This window comes from Mytilus galloprovincialis, chromosome 3, assembly GCF_965363235.1.
Source record: "Mytilus galloprovincialis chromosome 3, xbMytGall1.hap1.1, whole genome shotgun sequence".
Taxonomy (NCBI): Eukaryota; Metazoa; Mollusca; class Bivalvia; order Mytilida; family Mytilidae; genus Mytilus; species Mytilus galloprovincialis.
The window spans coordinates 19,704,993-19,715,404 of NC_134840.1; positions in this window are offsets into that span (position 1 = coordinate 19,704,993).

Genomic DNA, 10,412 nt, shown 5'->3' on the forward strand with positions numbered 1-10,412 from the left:
TGTGTTAGAGACTCGCACATTGCCAAAGGATGTCGCGCGAACACTGATGTCAATGGCAAACCTTTAAAATAGATTTCATCATCGACAAAGGGCAGCCGCTCGACATGAACATACAAATCCGTAAACAGAATTTATTCAAATCAACGATACCATCAGGACTTTGTGGACGAACGACTGAATCAAACATTATCATCAATAGCATTGAAATTTCATCTCTTCTAGATACAGGGTCCATTGTTTCAACATATAGCTAACGAGTTTTATTCTCAGCAATTTGGTGACACACCACTCACATTTTTAGAACAGATTATCAACATGAAAATTCAGTACCGTATCATGGATATATTGAGGCCAACATTCAACTGAAAAAAACTGATCAGCATTGTCCAACCATACTACTTGTTGTACCAGAAAGTCCGTATCACTCCAAAGTTCCAGTCCCGTTTGGAACAAATATATTGACAACCATCATTGATGATTAAAGATAGATTTGGCAACGGATTTCTTTAAACATCAGATTTAACAACGCCCTTGAATTCTTCATTTAGATGTATACTACTGAGGGAGAAAGAACTTAGAAAGTTAACAACAGAATAGCATTGGTTAAATCAGCTGAATACCCAAAGAGTCATTATACCACCGAACAGTCAGATATCTATCAAAGCCATGACAAACAAAGAATTACCATACCACTTCACATCTGCTATTACTCAATAAACACCTTTATCTATATTACCAAGAGATTTAGATAATGAACCATCATTGATAGATTATAAGTGCTATCACAACGACATGTTTATCATACCAAATGCTATAATTGGAAAACTACAATCTGTACTAATCCAAAATCAAACCGATCAACAAAGAGAAAGAATTTACACCACCGTTATTACAAGTAGATATATCCACTGATAATATAACATCACATCATATTCAAAGATTTTATCACATCATACCAAGATATATTTTCCAAAGATGATTATGGTATTGGACATACCAACATAGTACAACACAGGATACTGTTTAGAGGACGATCAACCATTCAAACATCGATATCGCAACATACCTTCTTCGATATATGTAGATGTTAACAGCCATTTATACCAAATGCTCAGAACAGAATGTATTGGAAAGTATAATAGTTCGTATGCTTCCAACGTTCTAGTAAAATAGAAGAATGACACACTTATGCGTGGACTATAGGAAATCGAATTTAATGACAAAAAAAGATGCCTTTGGTTTGCCATGAATGGCAGATACTTTAAACTGGATGGCTGGAAACAAGTACATCTCAATCGTAGACATGGAGTCAGGTTACTAGTATTATCGGATCGAGATACTAGAGGAACATAAGGAGAGGACAGCATTCACCGTAGGACCTCTTGGACGCTTTGGGTACAACCGGATGCCTTTCGGACTTGATTGCCTCAGAGTTCACATGCTTATATTTCATGTTTTCATAGACGATGTTATCATATTTGCTTAAAACATATGAGGAACACATAAAGCGACTTTAGAGGGTCTTCGGCCGATTTCGACAAGCCGACTTTCGTCATCGGATCTCGAATGTTCTTTCTTCCGCCCAAAAGTCAAATCTGACAAGAAAGTAGAAACAGATCCAGAGAAAGTCGAGAAAGTTATGAATTGTCCTACTCCAAAGCTACCTGAAGAAGTTCGTAGATCCATCGGATTTATAGGATATTACCGCAAATTCATCAGTAACTTCAGTCAAAGCAAATTACATCCATCGTGCCTACTTCAAATGTAAAGAAAAGGAAGAAGACTAAGAAACAACAACAATAATCACTCAGTGGACTGATAGGCAAGAAACAGATTTCACAACACTAAAACAACTCTTATCTTCACAACCTATACTTGAATATGTTGATTACTTAAAACCACTTGAACTGCCCGCCAATGCTGCTATATCAGGAGCAAGATGAACATCAACGCGTAATCGCTATCCAGCACATAAGATGGAATTTCTTACATTGAAGTGGCTCAGAACTGAAGTTTCATGCAGGACTACCTCTGTGGCCAACATTTATAGTACTCGGACAACAACCCCCTCACATATGCACTCACATCTGCAAAACTACATGCTACTGGACACCGTTAACTCGTAGCATTAGCCGCTTACAATTTCGATATCACCTATACCGGGCAAAACCAATGCCAATGCAGATGGATTATCTAGATTGACAACCATCAGCCAAGATTCCATAAAAATTTATGTTGATGTCTTCTGTGTCACAAATTCCTGATTTACAACTTTCACTGGGGGATGCTGTGAAAAAATCAAAGCGCTGTAAGCACTGTAGGCAGTTAACCAAGGCAAACATAATTATGAAAACTGTGGCAATGTTGCTTCAATTTTTTTTTAAAGATTTAAAAGAACAAACATTAAACATTCATATATAATTGTACATTTATGTTCATTTAATGAATTAATCATTAAGGCAAATAATTCATATTTTATCAAGGTTTTCAATAGCAACGTATATATCAAGTATATTTTTTTCATGGTCATGTGTCTCGAGTCAGCAGTGGTACAAATTCGCAATGATTGCAGTTCTTCAAGTTGATCGTAATTGTTCGTATTAGTTGACTGTTAGTATTTCAAGTTGACTTTAGTACGAGCTTGTAAATGTATTAATGGACTTGCTTCCCTGGAAAGAAAACTGAGTTTGTGTTCTACCGTACAAAAGTTATGAGACACAAATCAGTCAAATGTTTACTACTACAGGGATCAATAGTGAGGTCTGACTGGCCTGTCCATAGTAAATGTAAATGACTCCCACCTTCAACCCAAGTCCATGATGTCTAAGTTTGGAATAAAATGACAGGTGTTGGGTCTAGCAAAGTGATATGCATATGTGACGCCTATGAGATTGACCTTGTATGTCATTCAATCTTTTTGAAATGACAAACAGAAATGAATATGGTTTAGGAGTTGGTATCTCAATCTTTTACAAGTTCTCAAAACACACACAAGAGGGTGTGAGTGACCCTAGGGACTACCCCTATTTTTCATTTGATTTTTTATATTGTCCCATACATGAATATATATGGTTTAGGGACCCAAGTGACTTCCCCTATATTTCATTTGATTTGTTATATTGTCAAATACATGAATATATGTGGTTGAGGGGTGGGGATCTCATCTGTTTCCAAGTTATCAAACCTGATTGGGTAGGGTGACCCTTAGGACTCTCCCTATATTTCATTTGATTTGTTCTTTTGTCCCATACATGAAAATATATTGTTTAATTTAAGGTGAGGATCTCGACTGTTTCCAAGTTCTCAAACAACAGGAGGGTAGGGGTGACCGCAGGGACTTCCCCTATATTTTATTTGATTTGTTATTTAGTCCCATACACGAGTATATATGGTTGCGTGGTGAGGATCTCGACTGTTTCCAAGTTCTCAAACATGAGGGTGCAGTGACCCTAAGGACTCCCCCTATAATTCATTTGATTTGTTATATTGTCCATGAATACATGAATATATATGGTTTATGGAGGGGATCTCAACCGTTTTCGAATTTTCAAACAGGACGGGGTAGAGTGGCCCCACCAACTCCACCTATATTTCTTATGAATTATTATATTGTCCCATACATGAATATATATGGTTCAGGGGTGGGGATCTCGACCGTTTCCAAGTTCTCAAACAGGAGGGGTTGGATGACCCACAGGGACTCCCCCTATATTTCATTTGATTTATTATATTGTCCCATACATGAATATATATGGTTTAGGGGTGGGGATCTCGACCGTTTCCAAGTTCTCAAACAGGAGGGGTTGGATGACCCACAGGGACTTCACCTATTTTTCATTTGATTAGTTATATAGTTCCATACATGAATATATATGGTTTAGGGGTGGGGGACCCAGTGACTTCCCCTATATTTCATTTGATTTGTTATATTGTCCAATACATGAATATATATGGTTGAGAGGTGGGGATCTCATCCGTTTCAAAGTTATCAAACAGGAGGGGGTAGAGTGCCCCAAAGGACTCCACATACATATAATTTGCTTACATTCAGGTATCATAAAATCTAGTTGCACTATATGTGTAAAATAAGAAACTTCAAGCTATTTAAACTGACCCATCAAAATTGAGAAAAAAATACCCATTTAGTAATATGTTTACACTTTAAAGGCATCTAACTTGCTTTACCAACATTTATTACTAATAAAGAAAATTTATACTGTCACCAGGACCATATATATTGTAAAACCCGCAAGGGTCCATAATTGGATTAATAAGTATTTTTATTCTTATTCTTATACTGTTCCCAGCTGTCACAAAGACTCACATTGCATTGGATTTTGACATTAAAATTTGTCAAAAAGTAATTTTGAGTTTCCTATGGATACCTATGGATCTTCAGAACGCTGGCACTGTTGCACCATTATATTCTGCTCTACTTCATCATCATTGTATTTAATTGTACGTTTCTGAATCTCACATTTTCAGTACAAAATATTTTCTGTTTTTTCCTTCTTTTACATATATCTTTTGGTTTTCAATTCTAGTGTTTATATTTATTTACCATGCAAAGATGTATTTTGTCATCTGTCTGATTTCTTTAAAGTTTAAAGATCGCCAAAACCCGGAATTACCCATATCCGCTTCCGGAATCGGATCCAATATTAGAATTTTCTTCTCATGTCAGCCATTTTCTTTTCAATGTTGTTTTTGTCAGATACAAATTTACTCGAATTTACACATTATTTGTCGGCGATTTTCTGTATAAAGCTAGCGGTTGAACAAAATGAACATCGCGGTCATGAATAATAATTCTATAAACAAGTTTTGAGATCGTTTATGAGGAGACTTTGGTAAAAAGTTTTGCAAAGTTATTTTTTTATTTCCTCTCAAGTCGTGCATGTCGAGCGTAGCTAGTAAGGCAGCAACCATTTGATTTTCTGGGGGGGGGGGGGGGGGGGGGGCAATGGTTTTTTTTTTTGAAAAAAAAGTTTGTTTCCAGTTTTTGGAGAAAAAAATAATTTGTTTTTGATTCTGAGAAAAAAAATGTTTGTTTCACCCTCAGCTGCCACTATATGTAATGCTAAAATTGAAAGAAAAAAATTGTTTCGACTTATCGCGAAAAAAAAGTTTGTACAGAAAAAAAAAACCATAGCCCAGGATATCAAGTCGAAAGTCCGACTGCAAAAGTGGAAGTTCGCAGACCTCGGACAACCGCTAATTGAACCCCTGCCTCCATATTGAAAAGATAGAAAAATTTCGTCTTATAATTTAAAATTGCCGCCAACAGCATGAACAGTGGAACTTATTTTAAGACTACTGACGTAGTTGACAACGTATTGACGACAAACAATATTCCTACGACTTTTGCCATTTGGGAAATCTAAACTACTTGTCTTTAGAAATTTTCGGCGATTAAACATTTCATACATTTGTTCTTTGACAGCTTAGCCAAAATCTCAGGGGATAATAATTAAACTACATAAAGATTCCTAATGTGTCCTACTTCCTATGTGCAACTTCAAAACTTTTGGATAAATCGACGATCATTTAAGGTTTTTCTGATCATATTTTTTGTAATCAAGAATTAAAAGTATGAAAAAACTGTCCAATTAGTTATGAATAACATAACATCCAGCTAGATAATAAAAATGGCACATATTTCAGCATTTACTGGGTAGAAATCTAGGGTGCTCGCATAAGGCAGCTGAACTGCCTAAAAACCTTAAAACTGGTGGACAGGGTTATCTCTCTTGTAAATGTAAAGGTGGTTGTAGCAATTCCAAGTGTAATTGCATAGCAGAATATTTGGTGTAATCCGAAATGTCATAGTTCGCTCTCCTCTTCCAACAAATAGAATCATTGTATATTATTGTATAGTATTGTAAATAGAGTTATCAATGTGATTCATATTGATTCGTTATTTAAATTTAAATTATGCGTTATCATTTGATATGAAAAATTATTCTATGTAAAATATTGTACAAGTTATAAGTAAAATTAAGCCTTATTTTGTACAAATTATAATGTGTACAGGCACTTTTTGTACAAATTACAATTTGTACACAAAGTAAAACTACAAATTATAATTTGTACAATTTTTTTGTACACATAATTTGTACACAACATATATACTCCGTTGATAGCCTCTTATGTCATATCACCAGATTCCATCGACATCGGTAATTTGGCTATGAATATAATGCTTCAACTGACACTAACTGGTCGGTACAAGCTATGGGTTTCGCTGCTTCACCGAGAGAATACCATTTACGAAATGATACATCATCAACTCATACTATACCATCATCACACATCAAGTTAGTTTAAGAAGCACTTCACGATGAAATGGGTCATCCAGGCAAAGATAAAACTACCAGTCTTATTAGTCGTTGCTGATAAACATAAGTTATACGATAAATGGGAGAATGCTATCTACATTGTACTAGAACCGAACAAAGATATACGATACAGAAAGACAGTGAGGGGCGTAAGCGAACGTTACATAGGAATCCTTTTATCTATAAGTTTAATTACTGACTGGGGTACATTTCAAGTCAACCACCAACGATTCAACCAATAACAGTTCCTAGATCGAGAACAAGATTACGCACAAAAGTAAAAAAGAACAGCTTAAAGTCAACATTTCGGTGTTGACATGAATATCAATAATGTGGTCATTTTTATAAATTTCCTGTTTACAAAACTTTGAATTTTTCGAAAAACTAAGGATTTACTTTCCCCAGGCATAGATTACCTTAGCCGTATTTGGCACAACTTTTTGGAATTTTGGATCCTCATTGCTCTTCAACTTTGTACTTGTTTGGCTTTATAAACGTGTTATGAGCGTCACTGATGAGACGAAACGCGCGTCTGACGTACTAAATTATAATCCTGGTACCTTTGAAAACTAATTAAACACAGACTGTACCACGGAGGAAAGCGAAAGCGATGATTTTGAGATCTAGGAACATCAATGGCCAATGGTTCACAAAACTCCTTCTAGTGTTGAGGATGATGAAAAAGAGTCTTGATGGAGACCAAGAAGTAGTATTACCTCCGACGCCAGATGGGCACGCCGATGACATAGATGTGCAGGAACTAGATTCTGTGGATGAGGTTGAAGAGCAACATCGAGATGCCTTTAGAAGAATTTTCAAGATGATACACCACCAGTTTTGCCTCTACGATCATATCGTTTTCTTTCGACGTTTATATCGGATAATTTGTTTTACTAAAAATTCTATCAATGCCGAAATTATTGTAAAACCAGATGCTCCGCATGGCGCAGCTTTATACGACCGCAGAGGTTGAACCCTGAATGGTTGGGGCAAGTATGGACACAACATTGAAGCTGGATACAGCTCTAAATTTGGATTGTGATTAAATAGTTGACACAGCATAGGTTTCTGACACAGAATGAATGTGGTCTAATGAACTTAAAAAATTTGTTTTCCCTTTGAGCAATTCACTATGCTGTTGAAAAGTAATCCTCTCAAAAAAATGTTTGAAGAAATTTTCTTTTTATTTATGAAATCTGAAATGAGAAAAATTACCCCCCCCCCCCATTCCCATTTTTTTCACATCCCCCTTTCCCTTTTTCCAAAACTGATCTCAATTCAAATTTCTAATGGAGTTTGCAACAATAACTACTCATTTAAATACATCATAAAATATTAAAATGTAACAAAAGGTGCTTGTTATCACTGAATAGTAAAGATTGTTTTAATTAATCAGTTGGTAGTAAAAGTGAATATACATTGTATATTGTATAAAACAACGATTAAAGTTGACTCAACTACTATTCTGGACAAAGAAAGATAACTCCAATCAATTGAAAATTTCTTGCTATTGCACAATATTGTGCAATTAGATATTTCTGGCTATTGCGCAATAATGTGCAATTGAAAATATTTGCTATTGCACAATATTGTGCAATTGAAGATTTCTTGCTATTGCGCAATACTGAGCAATTGAAAATTTCTTGCTATTGCACAATACTGTGCAATTGAAGATTTCTTGCTATTGCTGAATACTGTGCAATTGAAAATTTCTTGCTATTGCACAATACTTAATATAATAATTTTGGATCCTGATTTGAACCAACTTGAAAACTGGGCCCATAAACAAAAATCTAAGTACATGTTTAGATTCAGCATATCAAAAAAGCCCAAGAATTCAATTTTTGTTAAAATCAAATTTAGTTTAATTTTGGACCCTTTGGACTTTAATGTAGACCAATTTGAAAACGAGACCAAAAATTAAGAATCTACATACACAGTTAGATTTGGCATATCAAAGAACCACAATTATTCAATTTTTGATGAAATCAAACAAAGTTTAATTTTGGACCCCGATTTGGACCAACTTGAAAACTGGGCCAATAATCAAAAATCTAAGTACATTTTTAGATTCAACATATCAAAGAACCCCAAGGATTCAATTTTTGTTAAAATCAAATTAAAGTTTAATTTTGGACCGTTTGGACCTTAATGTAGACCAATTTGAAAACGGGACCAAAAATTAAGAATCTACATACACAGTTAGATTTAGCATAGCAAAGAACCCCAATTATTCAATTTTTGATGAAATCAAACAAAGTTCAATTTTGGACCCTTTGGGCCCCTTATTCCTAAACTGTTGGGACCAAAACTCCCCAAATCAAACCCAACCTTCCTTTTATGGTCATAAACCTTGTGTTTAAATTTCATAGAAATCTATTTACTTATACTTAAGTTATGGTGCGAAAACCAAGAATAATGCTTATTTGGGCCCCTTTTTGGCCCCTAATTCCTAAACTGTTGGGACCTAAACTCCCAAATCAATCCCAACCTTCCTTTTGTGGTCATAAACCTTGTGTTTAAATTTCACTGATTTCTATTTACTTATACTAAAGTTATTGGGCGAAAACCAAGAATAATGCTTATTTGGGCCTTTTTTTGACCCCTAATTCCTAAACTGTTGGAACCAAAACTCCCAAAATCAATCCCAACCTTCCTTTTGTGGTCATAAACCTTGTGTCAAAATTTCATCGATTTCTATTCACTTTTACTAAAGTTAGAGTGCGAAAACTAAAAGTATTCGGACGACGACGACGCAAGACGACGACGACGCCAACGTGATAGCAATATACGACGAAAAATTAAAATTTTTGCGGTCGTATAAAAACCCCGATAAAAACATCGAAAGCAAACGATATGAACTTACAAAGAATTATATTACATCAACTAATTACATCAACTAATCCAGCAAGGAAGATGGTGCAGTAGAGGCAGCCTTTGAGTTTTTTTTTATTCCTAGCATATTATACTAGTAATTCATATTCAGTATGTATTAAAACTGGGTATAGTGTTACCTGGTCGCCGACTGAATCGCAGTACCAAAATGACATGATAAACGTTACCAGTGTGTGTTTTTATACAACTTTTCCGCCGCCTAGCTCCGACTATCAAACCATAAAATAACTAGGCAAAACTTAGTATAAAAATTGAGATTCCGATTGAACTTTTACTTCTAAACTTTATAAGAGCTTCATGAACCTAAATAAACCTGTGAAGCATACATCCTGGCTACGACGTAATGAGGTCTACATGGCCGATTCGAAAACATGGACAATGTATCAAATTTACGTAGGTTTATCAGACTTTTCATCAGTTCGTTGATAACTGAATGAAATCTTTCTGAAACAGACCAAAATGTCTAGCTAATCATAATGTCGTCCCAGAATAGAATATTTGACTTAACTTTATAGCTAAAACCCGCATTAGAAGTAATTGTCGGATTTTAATAGATAAATTACATTTTTAGTGTGGTTTTGGCTGATCTTCAACTCTTATACAGCTTTCTAAAATCAATTATTAATGCTTTAAGTTCTTTGATGAAGAGTTACCGCAATATTTTGGGCATAATTGACAGGATCTGAGGTTTACATAATGGACTTGTTGAGTAGATGTTTGTTAGTTGCGATATTGAGCTCAAAAGGTAGCCAGCTCTTGGCTCCAAATGAACTGATGGAGTCAATAAATGTTATACAGTGAATGTTATAACAACAGATTATAGCATTTTAAACAGCATACGACTTGAAATTGGTCATAGTTTCACTGAACTTGAATTCATTTGACTACAAAGGGTATACTGATTATATATGAAAAAGGATTGCAACAGTTATTTAGGCTGATAGTGAATTTTGGATTGCAACATATTTAAATTGAAATAAGTTTTTGTGACAAAAACGTGCAATTACTCATAAATTGACAATGCTTCTGGATTCTAATAAAATAAATAAACATTTAATTTAATTTAATTTTAACCATTATGAATAATGAATGAAATCTGATTTACGACACCACCTTTGTTTGATTAGCAAGTGTCTGTAGATCATTGTATTTCTTATCTTATACTTGTAATATTTTTTT